At 46.2% G+C, this 17,411-nt stretch overlaps 1 long non-coding RNA gene across 1 annotated transcript; it reads right to left on the bottom strand.

Moving 5' to 3' along the window:
• Positions 1–4,646: 4,646 nt before the first annotated feature.
• On the bottom strand, positions 4,647–13,233 carry LOC122944051. Its single transcript, XR_006390930.1, has 5 exons — positions 13,197–13,233; positions 11,366–11,442; positions 10,956–11,015; positions 8,455–8,615; positions 4,647–4,985 (listed from the first exon to the last, which is right to left on the bottom strand). It is a non-coding gene; the product is annotated as an uncharacterized LOC122944051 (long non-coding RNA).
• Between the last annotated feature and the right edge of the window lie 4,178 nt (positions 13,234–17,411).

Genomic DNA, 17,411 nt, shown 5'->3' with positions numbered 1-17,411 from the left:
GGTCCGCATCTGAGCTGCAAAAACTGCGGCCGTGTGCATGAGGCCTTACCCATAACAACCAATTAGATTCCACTTTTTATTTTGGACAGCTCCTTTGAAAAATGAAAGGTGGAATCTGATTGGTTGCTATGGTTAACTTAGCCAGTTCTACTGTACATCAGTTTGATAAATGACCCCCATTGTGTTATTTCCAGAAAAAAAAAACATACATTGCGTTATTCCCCAAAAATCTAATGCATTGTCCCAAAAATTTAAAACAATACATTGTCTTGTCCCAAAAAAATACGTTGTGTTATGTCTAGTGCACATCCAAAGGGGGTGGGGCATGACACAATCTCATGGAATTCCTATGTCATGCTCCGCCCACTTACTGGGTACCGGGCATAACACAGTCATGGAAATTGAATACTTCCGAATTCCATTTGCCGACACAACTAGTGTTGAGCGAATCAAAGTCCACAAAGTGGACTTCAATCCGAATTTCAGGGAAAATTTGATTCGCCTTGAAGCCGAATTTGCTCGTGTTTTGTGGTAACAAATTGATTTTTCCCAGAATGGCGGTAAAAAAAATAAATAAAATCATACTTACCTCATCTGTTTCAGCGTGAAGAGCCGGCTGCTGCCATCTTGATTGAAGATCCTGTGAAAAATCCTGGACACAGGGAACTATGACATCACCATTCACCATGCCAGCCGATGTGATGACGTCATCACGGGCTGGGCGAAATTTCGCACAAGATCTTCAATCAACATGGCGGCGGCAAATGGACGAGGGTAAGTATGATTTTAATTAATTTTTTTCCATTTTACACTGTAATATCAATGTTAGATCTGAGGGGTGCAATGAAGGGGAACGGCGCAATCGCCGCACCCTGTCATTGCACCCGCTACTTACAAAGAAATGCACTTCGTAACGTAATAATTCATCACAAAGCAAATTTTTTTGTAAAATTCAACGAAACAGCCTAATCGTATTTTCCAGTACTTCGCTCATCTCTAGCCAGGACCTCAGCTCGGTGAAATGGTAACTTTCTACACCGATTACTTTGCCATCGGACTCAGCGTCGCTCCTCTAACCTATTCCTGAATGTTCCCATTAACATAATATATTCACTTGTCATCGACTTTTTGGCAGCGGCTCCCTCCAAGGTTCTGCTCCTGCCAAGGAGGTGACGTTTCTGCCGGGTGCCTTAATAACATGGAATTAGCGCAGTGATTGCCAAAAAAACGTTCCGGCTCGGTTTTGTGCTGATGCAAGCTCCGGGCCGGCTGACATTTGCTGGGTAAAGAGCTGGCGCGGCGCTGACCTTTCTGCTTTATCTCTGAGGCCTCATAGTCCCAGTGGCTTCTTGTATTGCTGAAACTTCAGTGTCGCGCCCCCAGCCGCACCCGGTTCACCCCTTCAGCCTTCTCTAATGGCCCCGACGTCTCTGCCGTCACATACGGCGCTGCGCAGGAAGGCGTCTGACAACATTTAATTTTCCTTTCTTTCTCCTGTAAGTTTTTTTTCCCTATTCTCCAGTCACAGCACAAGCTGCTTTCTATTCTGGCAGCTTTCTAATGTTGTCTCATACGACATAGATACATATAAATATTGACCTGCAGCCCGACTTATACAAATCAGTAACTTTGTAACTATCTTACTTCTATCATTGCTGGAACCTGTCACACCAGACACATGGAATGCAATGATGCCTTTCGCTTAGTGATCTGTTGCTTCATTCTGGAGCAAAAACACTTTTAATTCATATGCAAATGAACAGTTAGGCCCCTTTCACACGGGCGAGATTTCCACGCGGGTGCAATGCGTGAGGTGAACGCATTGCACCCGCACTGAATCTGGACCCATTAATTTCTATGGGGCTGTGCACATGAGCCGTGATTTTCACTCATCACTTGTGCGTTGTGTGAAAATCGCAGCATGCTCCTCTTTGTGTGTTTTTCACGGCCCCATAGAATTGAATGGGGCTGCGTGAAAATCGCAAGCATCCGCAAGCAAGTGCGGATGCGATGCGATTTTCACGCATGGTTGCTAGGAGATGATCGGGATGGGGACCCGATCATTATTATTTTCCCTTATAACAGGGATGCTCAACCTGCGGCCCTCCAGCTATTGTAAAACTACAACTCCCACAATGCCCCACTGTAGGCTGATAGCTGTATGCTGTTCGGGCAAGCTGGGAGTTGTAGTTTTGCAACAGCTGGAGGGCCGCAGGTTGAGCATGCCTGCCTTATAACATGGTTATAAGGGAAAATAATAGCATTCTGAATACAGAATGCATAGTACAATAGCGCTGGAGGGGTTAAAAAAAATGAAAAAATAATTTAACTCACCTTAATCCACTTGTTCACGCAGCCCGGCTTCTCTTCTGCCTTCATCTTTGAGGAAAAGGACCTGTGGTGACGTTACTGAGCTCATCACATGGTCTGTCACATGATCCACCACCATGGTAATGGATCGTGTGATGGACCATGTGATGAGCGCAGTGATGTCATCAAAGGTCCTATTCCACAAAGATGAAGACAGAAGAGAAGCCGGGCTGCGCGAACAAGTGGATTAAGGTGAGTTAAATTATTTTTTCATTTTTTTTAACCCCTCCAGCGCTATTGTACTATGCATTCTGTATTCAGAATGCTATTATTTTCCCTTATAACCATGTTATAAGGAAAAATTATAAAATCTACACAACACCGAACTCAAACCTGAACTTCTGTGAAGAAGTTCAGGTTTGGGTACCAAACATGCCGATTTTTCTCACGTGCGTGCAAAACGCATTAAAATTTTGCACTCGCACGGAAAAATTGTGCATTTTCCCATAACGCACACGCATCTTATCCAGCCCAAATCCATGACGCCCATGTGAAAGAGGGGGCAGGACTAAGCTACTCGGTGCACCATTGCTCCTCCTTCTTCCTTTTCGGCTCCTCCCTCTTATTCCAGGTTCAAAGAAGAAGACGAAGAAGTAAAGGCTGGAAGGGGAAGCAGAAGGGGCGAGGCTGCACAGAGTATCTGGGGCCCGCCCGCAGGACCCATTACTGCTCATTTGCATATGGATTTAAAGTGTTTTTCCTCTAGCATGAAGCAACAGATCGTTAAGTGATTGCCCTACAAGGCATTGTGCCTGGTGCAACAGGAAATTTCCTGCTGATAAAATCCCCTTAAATGATATCTTATGATCTAGTCACATCTAAAGCTGCATTCAGAATGCTGCTATTTTACTTTTCACTCCAAAGCTGCAAGAGCCCTCGTGTTTCTGCATGAAGGATGTGGTGCTTGCACCAGGCGCCGTAGCTTCATGTGGGAACAACATCCCCATAATGCATTGCACTGAAGGGTATGAATGACAGCACTGCCGTAGGTGTGAATTCGGTTTTATACTGATGACGTATCCATCACCAGTATCTGATCGGTGGGGCTCTGAGTCCTGGCACCGCTGCCAATCAGCTGCTTGAAGTGGCTGTGGCACTTACTGGAGTTCATTGCAGCTTACCAAACATAGCGCCGTCCATTCGATAGTGGCTGTGCTTGGTACTGCAGCTCAGCCTCACTCACTTGAATGCATAGGACATGTGACCAATCAACGTGACGTCACTGGCATTGGGGAGCGCTGTGCCAGGGTGCCACCAATCACATACTGCTGATCTATCCTGAGAATAGGTCATCAGTATAAAACACTCCGAAAATGCCTTTAAATTGTTGAACATATAGCTGCTTCTAACCAAAAACAGCGCCACCCCTATCCACAGGTTATGTGTGTTATTGCAGCCCCATTCACTTCAGCCGAGCTGTAGTACCAGGCACAAGTCATAGACAGGCGTGATGCTGCTTCTGGCAGAAAGCGGCCATGTTTTTCTAAACCCGTAAGATCCCTTTAAGATATTCTGAATGCAGCTCTGGATGTGTAGAAAACGTATACATTTTATGTACATATTGGATTCTCATTTTTGGACTTTATACACTGAGATCTAGCCACTTCTTTAGGGCTCATGCACATGAACGTATTTTATTTCCATTCAATTTGATTTGCGGAATCCGTTTTTTGCGGAACCGCAAAATACTTACTAATCTCACAGCGACTAGTTTGGTTAAAGGGGTGGTTCACTTTGGTCAGCATACTCCTGGGATTAGCTGATGGGGTAGATGTCACACATGGCCGCCATCGAAATCAATCGCCCCCCAGAGCTAATAGGTGACCCTGGACTCTGGCTAACCTAATTAGGAGGCTTGAATGTATTACTATGATATGCCCTAACAAAGTGATCTCCAACCTGGGGTTCTCCAGTTATTGCAACACTACAACCCCCTGTCAGAGCATGCTGGGAGTTGTAGTTTTGCAACATGTGGGTAGGGGTATTCCAAAGAGACCAGCCCTCTATAGCAGCTCTTCTATGGCGCAACCTCCAGCAATCGTTGCTGTCATGAAATCTTAAATCTGCTTAATGAGGCAAAAACAAATTAGGAAAATGTTCACACTCATCATTTCTGCAAAGTGACGCAGAAAATTAATCATTTCTTAATCTCATGAACCAATTTTGGTGAAAATAACCCCATTTTCATGGAAAGTGCATGTTTTATTTTTTTTTATTCCGCTATTTCAGCATCGACCATGCTAATGTAAATTTGGGTTTTGCAATAATGTTTTCCCTGTCTGGAGTCTTGTTTAAAACTTTTGAACACATTCTATAAAAAAATATATACCGTATATATTTTTTTACCATTACCCCATGATCTAACAAAACATAAAGAAATCTGTCCAAGAATTTACAAAAATAGATGTTTTTTTTTTAATTCGGGATCTTCTTCGTATTCATCCAGCCGCAGGTTTCTCTGATGTGAGATGTTGCTTGGCAACTGTCTCCGTAGCGCAGCTGAAAATTCTGCCCCTCTGTGGCGTCGTGCACCAACATGCGTTAGCTGAAATATGGTTGATGCCATCTATAAAAGGGCAGGAGGGCAGGAAAGATAGATGGGCGACTTTAAAGCTCTGAGAAAAACAAGGAAATGGAAAAGGTTCGAAATCTATACAATAATTTATGGAATTATTTAAAAACAACTTAAAAACATGAGAAATAATACCACATTACATAAAATAATGCACTAATAAAAATGTAAATATAAAAAAAAAAAAAATAGCAAAAAAGATAATATATAAAATAATTGATAAACAGTTCAAGGCAAGAATAAATAAAATATAAATAAATACTATTAAATAAATATAATTTTAAACATTTCACAATCAACAATATAACAGATAATCGACAATCCTTCCTCAGCCTTAGGGATCATTCACACATAGGTGTGCTGCCCGTTGCCGTATTGCGGATCCGCAATACACGGGCACCGTTCCGTATGCATTCACTTCAATGGGTCTGCAAATCCGGAGATGCGGAATTGAAGCGCGGAACGGAACACTACGGAGTGCTTCCCGGGGTTCCGTTCCGTGCCTCCGCACTGCAAAAAGATAGAACTTGCTTTATCTTTTTGCGGAACAGAGAGATCGTACACCTATTCAAGTGAATGGGTCCACGATCCCATGTGGCTAGGGGCACGGTCGGTGCCCATGCATTGCGGACCGCAATTTGCAGTCCACAGCACGGGAACGGGCTTCACACGGTCGTGTGAACGAGCCCTTAAAGGGGCACATTCATCTTATAGAGTGAAGGTACAACACTAGGATATGCCACTTTGTAATCAGTGGGGGGTCTGACGTCTGAAACTGTCTGTGACTGTTTTACTTGTATGATATGAAGGATAGCACTCTCGATTTAGCCGACCATCGACTCTGTAGTCAGATTTATACCATAGTCACATCCAGATCTGCATTCACAATTCTGCTTCTTTTTTTTTTTTTGCAACTTACATCTCTCTGCTGCCCCCTGCTGGTGCAATGAATATAGCATGCACTGTTTCAATGCATTGTGATTGAGAGTTCAAACGGTATGTACAAGTCAGATGAGAAATATAGAAACAACTACTCCCATGATGCACTAGCCAAATGAGAAAAATGGAAATAACTACTCCCATGATGCACTCGTCAGATGAGGAAAATAGAAACAACTACTCCCATGATGCACTCGTCAGTTGAGAAAAATAGAAACAACCACTCCCATGATGCACTAGTTAGATGAAAAATATATGAACAACAACCCCCATGATGTGTTGGTCAGATGAGGAAAATAGAGACAACTACTACTCCCAGGATGCACCAGAGCATCATAGGAATCCAGATAAGGGAGTGTGTTCTGGCAGCAGCCCCTTCATTATGGAGACCACCTGTTTAGCACAGACCTGTTCTTGGATCTATGCTCATCATTATCGTCTGATGATTTCATTTCATGACCCGTTACATTTCAAAGCCACTTGAAGCGCGTGGAGTCAGCCACCTACAAGGCGACGCGCTGTGCAGCCATGTGCTGCTCTTTTCCGGCCTCCAGTGCGATTTCTGTGATATTTCCAAATACTAAACCAATTACTCCTGCTGCAATCCAGCCTGATCACAGGGTGAACCCTGATCTACGGCGCCCCCCGGAACGTTACGCCATCGGCTGTTATTTATCTCTGCCCCCTCTGTCAGCGAGACGAGCGCACAACCCCGGCAGCGGCTTAATTGTATCTTCAAACTCTGAGGGGAATCTCGCTTTGGAAACAGAAGATGTTTGATGACGTCCCGAGGGGCCCCATTTGCTGTAGATTTCTATGGGTAGGAAGTGTTTGATTCCTCTTGGTTCAGACCTCGGCATTTGCCTCATAGGAGGCGCATTAGGCGCTCACAGGCGATCAAGGCTTGAAATGGAAGCAACAAGATTATACTAGACTCTGCGTTATTATTATTATTATAATTTATTAATAACCTGATATATTCTGCAGCTGCGAACATCTGGGCACAGAGAAGCAAAGGGGCACTATAGGAAAGACTGATACATTGTAACGCAAAAGGAGGAGGGGGCTGTGGGCTGCCGATTTTGGGAAGATCAGTCCATTCTTAGATTATTGGTCACTGCTGATATGTAGGGCATTTGCCCCATGACCTCTGACCTCAAGGGGCGGCTACATCCTCTGTGTCAGGGTATATAATAGACCTGATAGTGAATCCTCTGTGCCATGATCAATAATAAAAATCTCCTATTACTTTGTGTATGCAGCTCCTAGGCAGACCTTTGTGTCTCCATGGTAACAGACTACAAACAAAGCCTGTGTAGTCTGGTCATGCAGTCAAGTGTTATGTTCTTGCCTCTTCTGTAGAGTACATTACAGACCTGGTAGTGAATCCCGTCTGTGCCACAATCGATCTGCCAAATGCTAAACTAGTCCTGAGTAAATATCTTTTGCCACTGTGTATATGCAGCTCCTGTGCAGAACCATATGTCTCCATGGTTACAGACTACAAACAAACCCCTGTGTAGTCTGATCCTGTGTTACTCTATAACAGACCTGGTAGTGAATCCTGAGTCCCATGATCAATAATAAAAATCTCCTATTACTTTGTGTATACAGCTCCTAGGCAGACCTATGCATCTCCATAGTTACAGACTACAAACAAACCCTGTGTAGTCTGATCCTGCAGTAATGAGTCCTCTGAATCAGAGAATATAACAGACCTGGTCATGAATCCTCTGTGCCAGGATCAGTTTGTCAATTACTAAACTAGTCTTGAATATAAATCTACTGCTTTGTGTATAAAATCCTATGTGTCTCCATGGTAACAGACTGCAAACAAACCCAGTGTAGTCTAATCCTGCTGCTCTGTGTTACTCTTAATATAACAGACCTGGTCATGAATCCTGAGTCCAATGATCAATAATAAAAATCTCCTATTACTTTGTGTATACAGCTCCTAGGCAGACCTATGCGTCTCCATAGTTACAGACTACAAACAAACCCTACGTAGTCTGGTCCTGCAGTCATGTCTTACGTTCTTCCACCTGCCTCCTCTGTATTAGAGTACATTACAGACCTGTCAGTGAATCCCGTCTGTGCCACAATCGATCTGCCAAATGCTAAACTAGTCCTGAGTAAATATCTTTTACAACCTTGTGTATACAGCCCCTGTGCAGAACCATATGTCTCCATGGTTACAGACTACAAACAAACCCCTGTGTAGTCTGAACCTGCAGTAACGAGTCCTCTGAATCAGAGGATATAACAGACCTGGTCATGAATCCTCTGTGCCAGGATCAGTTTGTCAAATACTAAACTAGTCTTGAATATAAATCTACTGCTTTGTGTATACAATCCTATGTGTCTCCATGGTAACAGATTGCAAACAAACCCTGTGTAGTCTGATCCTGCTGCCCTTTTTTACTCTGTATATAAGAGACCTGGTCGTGAATGTCCTGTGCTATGGTCAATTTGCCAAACGCTAAACTAGTCTTAATTTCAATTCTTCTACCGCTTTGTGTACACAGCTCCTATGGAGATCTATACGTCTCTATGGTTACAGACTGCAAACAAACCCAGTGTAGTCAGATCCTGTGGTCCTGTGTTACTCTCTTCCAATTTCCTCCTCTATGACAACCAGCCCCTCTCTTGTGTCAGTTGGACATGCACAGAACTCTGGGTGCGACTGAGCAAGAATGTTTCCATTCACTTAAAGCAAGCAGAACTCGGTGAGGAACTGAAAGACAAAATACAGTAGAAATTGGCTAAACTTTACTTACATAAAAATGTTTCAAAAATGAAGTAATCAGGCTCAGGCCTATTGCAAAGTTAGGGTCATGTTCACATGAAAGTAACCTCCAGGTGGTGCTAGAGAGAGGATCTGTCCTGTACATATGTACAGGTCCTTCTCAAATAATTAGCATATTGTGATAAAGTTCATTATTTTCTGTAATGTACTGATAAACATTAGACTTTCATATATTTTAGATTCATTACACACCAACTGAAGTAGTTCAAGCCTTTTATTGTTTTAATATTGATGATTTTGGCATACAGCTCATGAAAACCCAAATTTCCTATCTCAAAAAATTAGCATATTTCATCTGACCAATAAAAGAAAAGTGTTTTTAATGCAAAAAAAGTCAACCTTCAAATAATTATGTTCAGTTATGCACTCAATACTTGGTCGAGAATCCTTTTGCAGAAATGACTGCTTCAATGCGGCATGGCATGGAGGCAATCAGCCTGTGGCACTGCTGAGGTGTTATGGAGGCCCAGGAGGCTGCAATGCGGCGTGGCATGGAGGCAATCAGCCTGTGGCACTGCTGAGGTGTTATGGAGGCCCAGGATGCTTCGATAGCGGCCTTAAGCTCATCCAGAGTGTTGGGTCTTGCGTCTCTCAACTTTCTCTTCCCAATATCCCACAGATTCTCTATGGGGTTCAGGTCAGGAGAGTTGGCAGGCCAATTGAGCCCAGTAATACCATGGTCAGTAAACCATTTACCAGTGGTGTTGGCACTGTGAGCAGGTGCCAGGTCGTGCTGAAAAATGAAATCTTCATCTCCATAAAGCTTTTCAGCAGATGGAAGCATGAAGTGCTCCAAAATCTCCTGATAGCTAGCTGCATTGACCCTGCCCTTGATAAAACACAGTGGACCAACACCAGCAGCTGACATGGCACCCCAGACCATCACTGTCTGTGGGTACTTGACACTGGACTTCAGGCATTTTGGCATTTCCCTCTCCCCAGTCTTCCTCCAGACTCTGGCACCTTGATTTCCGAATGACATGCAAAATTTGCTTTCATCCGAAAAAAGTACTTTGGACCACTGAGCAACAGTCCAGTGCTGCTTCTCTGTAGCCCAGGTCAGGCGCTTCTGCCACTGTTTCTGGTTCAAAAGTGGCTTGACCTGGGGAATGCGGCACCTGTAGCCCATTTCCTGCACACGCCTGTACACGGTGGCTCTGAATGTTTCTACTCCAGACTCAGTCCACTGCTTCCGCAGGTCCCCCAAGGTCTGGAATCGGTCCTTCTCCACAATCTTCCTCAGGGTCCGGTCACCTCTTCTCGTTGTGCAGCGTTTTCTGCCACACTTTTTCCTTCCCACAGACTTCCCACTGAGGTGCCTTGATACAGCACTCTGGGAACAGCCTATTCCCTCAGACATGTCTTTCTGTGTCTTACCCTCTTGCCTGAGGGGGTCAATGATGGCCTTCTGGACAGCAGTCAGGTCGGCAGTCTTACCCATGATTGCGGTTTTGAGTAATGAACCAGGCTGGGAGTTTTTAAAAGCCTCAGGAATCTTTTGCAGGTGTTTAGAGTTAATTAGTTGATTCAGATGATTAGGTTAATAGCTCGTTTAGAGAACCTTTTCATGATATGCTAATTTTTTGAGATAGGAATTTGGGGTTTTCATGAGCTGTATGCCAAAATCATCAATATTAAAACAATAAAAGGCTTGAACTACTTCAGTTGGTGTGTAATGAATCTAAAATATATGAAAGTCTAATGTTTATCAGTACATTACAGAAAATAATGAACTTTATCACAATATGCTAATTTTTGGAGAAGGACCTGTATATAGCATGAAAGCGGAGGCCGCCAAGGCACACATGCAGCTCCTGCAAGGGTTGCAACCCAGCTTTCTTAGGATCTTGAAAGGCAAAATGATGCAGTTCTATTTTTTTTTTTGTCATTCAGAACTACAGGAAAGCTTGGTGACAACCGTCCGGCGAGTCGGATGTATGTATGTTCATGGCACCACACGTGTCAGTCATGATGGGTCCCATAGTCTCATGTTCCTGTATCTGAGGTACTTGACTCTGCAGGTCTCGTATAATCGGCATTAACCCCGTGCTGATCATATCCCTTCCGCCCTGGACACTTAATTCCGGAACTGGCAAGTGAACAGCTCCGAAGGCAGCGACATTCTGCGCCAGACACGAAATGGGATTTTGCCTTTACAAAGTCTCCAGCGCACGAGGCCGGGAAAAATATGAGGCTCGTTTCATGCAGCCGCCATCTGGCTCCATCAGCTTTTATCGCGGTATAATGTGAGACTACAGCTGGACTCACTTGTAGGAGCAGGGATTAGACCGGCGCCTATCGACATCTCCGCTCTTCCTCATCACTGAGCTGTAATTAAACTGCAAAAGTTATTCTGAACAGCAGCACATTGAATAACAGGGGAGGGGGAAAAAAGCCATAAAAGATAATAAAGCATCTACACAGGACGTGCGAACGGCTGCGGGGAAGGGATCCGCATGGGTTATTGGTCCACGGAGTCACAGGACACTAATGCGAAAGAAAGTACGAGAAATGTGTGAAAGTGACCCCAGGGTGTGGAGGGGGGGGGGGGGGGGACATGTTGTATTACGATTTGATACTCATCACATCAACTTGTTTTGGGAAAGAGAGACGCGTTTTGTGATTTGGGATATTTCGTGTGTTGTGAAGTATTCCAAATAAAAAAGGATAAAACTCACTGCATCTGCAACGCAGCAGCCACAGAGATCTGGATACTGGAGATGACCCTTCACATCACAGGCTAAAGGTCGGACTGCTGCTATCCAGAAAATATATGAGGAGAAAAAATAATGCAATAATTAAATTGCTGTTTACATACAGAGTGGAAGTTGAATCACCGTGTACATACATTACTTATCCTGTACTGATCCTGAGTTACATCCTGTATTATACTCCAGAGCTGCACTCACTATTCTGCTGGTGCAGTCACTGTGTACATACATTACTTATCCTGTACTGATCCTGAGTTATATCCTGTATTATACTCCAGAGCTGCACTCACTATTCTGCTGGTGCAGTCACTGTGTACATACATTACTTATCCTGTGCTGATCCTGAGTTACATCCTGTAGTATACTCCAGAGCTGCACTCACTATTCTGCTGGTGGAGTCACTGTGTACATACATTACTTATCCTGTACTGATCCTGAGTTACATCCTATATTATACTCCAGAGCTGCACTCACTATTCTGCTGGTGCAGTCACTGTGTACATACATTACTTATCCTGTGCTGATCCTGAGTTACATCCTGTATTATACTCCAGAGCTGCACTCACTATTCTGCTGGTGGAGTCACTGTGTACATACATTACTTATCCTGTACTTATCCTGAGTTACATCCTGTATTATACTCCAGAGCTGCACTCACTATTCTGCTGGTGCCGTCACTGTGTACATACATTACATTACTTATCCTGTACTGATCCTCAGTTACATCCTGTATTATACTACAGAGCTGCACTCACTATTCTGCTAGTGTAGTCACTGTGTACATACATTACTTATCCTGTACTGATCCTGAGTTACATCCTGTATTATACTCCAGAGCTGCACTCACTATTCTGCTAGTGTAGTCACTGTGTACATACATTACTTATCCTGTACTGATCCTGAGTTACATCCTGTATTATACTCCAGAGCTGCACTCACTATTCTGCTGGTGCAGTCACTGTGTACATACATTACGTATCCTGTTCTGATCCTGAGTTACATCCTGTATTATACTCCAGAGCTGCACTCACTATTCTGTTGGTGCCGTCACTGTGTACATACATTACTTATCCTGTACTGATCCTGAGTTACATCCTGTATTATACTCCAGAGCTGCACTCACTATTCTGCTGGTGCAGTCACTGTGTACGTACATTACTTATCCTGTACTGATCCTGAGTTACATCCTGTATTATACTCCAGAGCTGCACTCACTATTCTGCTGGTGCAGTCACTGTGTACATACATTACTTATCCTGTACTGATCCTGAGTTACATCCTGTATTATACTCCAGAGCTGCACTCACTATTCTGCTGGTGCAGTCACTGTGTACATACATTACGTATCCTGTTCTGATCCTGAGTTACATCCTGTATTATACTCCAGAGCTGCACTCACTATTCTGTTGGTGCATACACTGTGTACATACATTACTTATCCTGTACTGATCCTGGGTTACATCCTGTGTTATACCCCAGAGCTGCACTCACTATTCTGCTGGTGCAGTCACTGTGTACATACATTACCTATCCTGTACTGATCCTGAGTTACATCCTGTATTATACTCCAGAGCTGCACTCACTATTCTGCTTGTGCAGTCACTGTGTACATACATTACTTATCCTGTACTGATCCTGAGTTACATCCTGTATTATACTCCAGAGCTGCACTCACTATTCTGCTGGTGCAGTCACTGTGTACATACATTACTTATCCTGTACTGATCCTGAGTTACATCCTGTATTATACTCCAGAGCTGCACTCACTATTCTGCTGGTGCAGTCACTGTGTACATACATTACTTATCCTGTACTGATCCTGAGTTTTACAGCAAGACACGGAGGCTTCGTATTGCTATCTCCTTCTTTACTTCCACCAATAGCAGCAAAGGAGAAATTAACATAATCAAAACAATAAAGGACCCTCCCCTAACAGATCCTATAATAAGCAGTGTCCTCTTCATATCTTCCTCTTTCTTTGAATCCACGACACCAACCGCCAACCGAAAACGAACCGAACTGGAACTGGATCCGACACCGACCATTCTGGTCCCTCCAACAGAAGAACTCAAGCCAACATGGCTAACATCTCAGGAAACCTGGAACAACACGGAACACCATCTGCCAAGGAGTTTTCAACCTGAAACAGAACAAACAATATAGCCAGTGTAAACACACGGGTACAAAATGCGCAATCACGACCCTATAACGGTCGCACATCAAAAAGGTCGCTGAAACAAAACCATAACAAACCGTAACGGTAAAACGTCATAAACAACAATAAAAGACAGTCGAATAGTCAATAACAAAAACACCATAACAATAGGGGGGGCAAGAGAAACCTAGGGCGGGCAATACTCGCCTCCGTGTCTTTAATAAAACTATGACTTTACGTCATGCATAGGAAAATCATTAAGTTTTACAGCAAGACACGAAGGCTTCATATTGCAAGTTCAAAGCTGCTCAATAATAGCTGAAAACACATGAGTAGGAGGACGGAAATAAAATTCCGTGAACGTCGTGGCCCTAGACCAGTCAGCCAGACGCAGAATGTCCTCCAAACGAGCCCCCGAAACCGCCAGGGCAGTAGCAGCCGCGCCCCTGGCCGAGTGAGCGGTAAAGATCGTCGTATCAATCCCGGAAAGGGACATGACCCACTTCATCCATCGCGCCAAAGTGGGACTGGTCACCGGGCCAAAGGGATGGCGAATAGAGAGGAAAAGCTGCGGAGTGTCCGCAGAACGGTGAGACCGAGTGCGCAACTCATATTCCCGCAGGCAAACTACAGGACAGAGCGCCGGAGAAGACGGAAAACTGGGATAGGACACCGACCGAATATTGGTCTTGGTACGCCGCGTGATGTTAAAAGTAACACCCTCGGGCGTAAAGGATCTGGCATCATGATCCAGAGCCCTAACATCAGAGACCCTCTTACAGGAAATCAGGCAAAAAAGAGTCAGCAATTTGGCCGACAGCTGACGGAGGGAAAGAGCCGCGTTGTCGGGCCAGGAAGAGAGAAAAGACAGGACCAGGGAAACATCCCACGTATCGGTGAAACGCGGCCGAGGAGGCCGAGCCAAACGCGAGCCGCGTAAAAGCCGAGACACCAAAGGGTGTTGACCAGCAGGAACGCCATCAAAACCCTGATGAGTCGAGGAAATCGCAGAACGGAACAAATTGATGGTCCGATAAGCTTTCCCTGCTTCAAAAAGAGACGTCAGGAATTGCAATAAATGGGTCACAGACGCCGAAACGGGATCCAGGTCCCGTTCCATGAACCAGCCAACCCAAGATCCCCAAGCTGCCCGGTAAGATTTTCGGGTGCCGGGAGCCCAAGCGTTGTCCAGGAGGCGTCTAGGTGCCTCCGAAACTCCCTCGACCTCACCTGGAGTCCTGAGATTCGGCACGCCAGAAGTTGAAGGGAGCCGTCGACCAGGAGGGGATGTGGGGCACCCAGCGGGTCCTGGAGGAGATCCGTCCGCGTCGGGAGTAGGAGAGGTACATCCACCAGGAGTTCCAGGAGAATCGGGTACCAGGCTTGAGACCCCCAGAAGGGGATCACCACCACCAAGTCCGCCGCCTGACGACGAGCCTGTAACAGCATCCTCGGAATCATGGCAAACGGCGGAAACGCGTAATTTAGGGCTGCAGACCAGTCCTGGAGAAACGCATCCACCGCCTCTGCTTCCGGATCCGGACGCCAGCTGAGGAACCTGGGCAGGTGAGTGTTGAGACGGGACGCGAAGAGGTCTATGGAACAAGGACCCCAGATGTCCGAGATCGTGGAGAACATCTCCGGATTCAACCTCCAGTCGCTGCCGTCCGTGAAGCATCGGGAGCTCCAATCCGCTCGGTAGTTGTGAAGACCCGGAAGGTACTCCGCTTGAACCATGATGTCCCTGGACAGACAGTAGGACCAGAACTCCTTCGCCAGTCGGGCTAAGGTGGCCGATTGAGTGCCGCCTAGGTGATTGACGTATCGGACCGCCGACACATTGTCCATGCGTAGACGGATGCATGCATGAGCTATGCCCCTGGTGAAACTCCTGATGGCAAACGAACCCGCTAGAAGTTCCAGAGCGTTGATGTGAAAACGGGTCTCGGACTCCGACCATCGAACCCCAGTGGAGATACCCTCGCAGTGGGCCCCCCAGCCTTGGAGACTCGCGTCCGACTCTACCGTGAATTCCGGTTGGAATCCGAAAATTGCTCTGCCGTTCCAGGCTTCCAAGTTGCTCAACCACCAACGGAGTTCCTCCTGAGCTTCCTGATCCAGAATCACCGCGTCTGCAAACGAGGCCCCGGCACGGAGGTGGACGATCTTCAGGCGCTGTAAAGCCCGATAATGGAGTGGAGCGGGGAAGACAGCCTGGATAGAGGAGGCTAATAGCCCAATGATGCGAGCCAGATGGCGTAGCGATAGGGAGGGAGTAGAGAGAGCATGTCTCAACTCCTTGCGTATCGTCTGTAACTTCTCTGCAGGAAGACTGAGGGATTCCGCGACAGAGTCCACCGTGAAGCCCAGAAACTCCATACGTCGAGACGGTGTGAGACAGGACTTCTCGAGATTGAGTAGAAAACCCAGACCCGTCAGCAGATCCGAGGTCCACTGGAGGTGTTGTAGCATAGACCGCTGACATTGGTGCATAATGAGGATGTCGTCCAGGTATATGACAAGACGCACCCCCCCGACTCCGCAGCCAGGCCATGACTGGGCGCAGTAACTTGGTGAAGCACCAAGGCGCTGAGGAAAGGCCGAACGGTAGGCAAGTGAAGCGCCACACTTCGCCCTTCCACAGGAAGCGAAGAAGGTCCCTGGAGGAGGAGGCAACCGGAACCGTCAGATAGGCATCTTTGAGATCCAGCTTCACCATCCAGTCCCCTGGAATCAGCAAGTCCCGAAGGAGGTGAATCCCCTCCATCTTGAAGTGGCAGTAGCGCACCACAGAGTTCAGTGCCCGGAGATTTATGACTGGACGAAATTGTCCCCCTTTTTTCTGAACTAGAAAAATGTGGCTGAGAACGCCCCTTCGGGTAGGAGGGGCCCTTTCTATCGCACCCTTGTGCAAGAGGGAAAAAAGTTCTACGTCCACTAGCTCCCTGTCCGGTAGGGCCAGGGGCGGGGGAGAAAGGACGAAATCTGGGGAACCCGTAAGCTCTATGTGGAACCCCTGCACAGTGTTCAGCACCCATGGGTCTGATGTGATGTTGGACCAAACGTGGGAACATAGACGGAGTCTGCCCCCTACGCGAGGGGTGGAAGAAGTCCCCACTGGGGAAAGACTTACCGAAAGATTTTCTGTAGCTCGGATTCCCTCTAACCGACCTGGAACGCCATTGGCCGCCTCTGGCCGGGAAGAACGAGGGGGGATTCCTTTGGTCCTGGAAAGGAGGCCTCTGGTTGAAGGAGCCTCTGCCCGAGCTGCGGGCTTGATAACTGGAGCGGCCGGACAGACGGCCCCTACCACTGCCGGCCCTAGTGGAGACCCGTCCCTGAAATACCCTTTTCATGGAGGACTGGGCCTTGTCCAATGCGGTAAATGCTCCAACGTACCTGCTGAGGTCCTTAATGAAGGAATCCCCGAACAGTTGACCCTGAGCCTCCTTCCCTGTCTCAGTGAGTGCCAAGTTGGCCAATTTTGGGTCGATCTTAAAAAGAATGGCTTTACGCCTTTCAATGGACAGGGAGGAGTTAGTGCTGCCCGCAATGCAAATGGCTCTTTGAATCCAGCCATTAAGCTCCTCCGGATCAACCGGAGAGCCGTCCACTCTGGCCGACTCGGCCATCTCAAAGATTTTGGCGAGGGGGCCAAAAATGTCGAGGAGCTTGTCCTGACAACTCTTTATAGCGGAATCTAGCCCTTTACGGGGATTCCAGCCGGTTTTGGCCAAAAACTGCGTCATCTTTTGATCCACAGCTGGCGTTTCACAGACCTTGTTGGGGATTAACGGTCTGGGGCATTCCGCACGGAGCTTGCTGCGCGCCTCTTTGCTGAGAGGACGATGCACCCAA

This window comes from Bufo gargarizans, chromosome 7 (assembly GCF_014858855.1).
Source record: "Bufo gargarizans isolate SCDJY-AF-19 chromosome 7, ASM1485885v1, whole genome shotgun sequence".
Lineage (NCBI taxonomy): Eukaryota > Metazoa > Chordata > Amphibia > Anura > Bufonidae > Bufo > Bufo gargarizans.
This window is presented reverse-complemented; position numbering and strand designations above follow the sequence as displayed.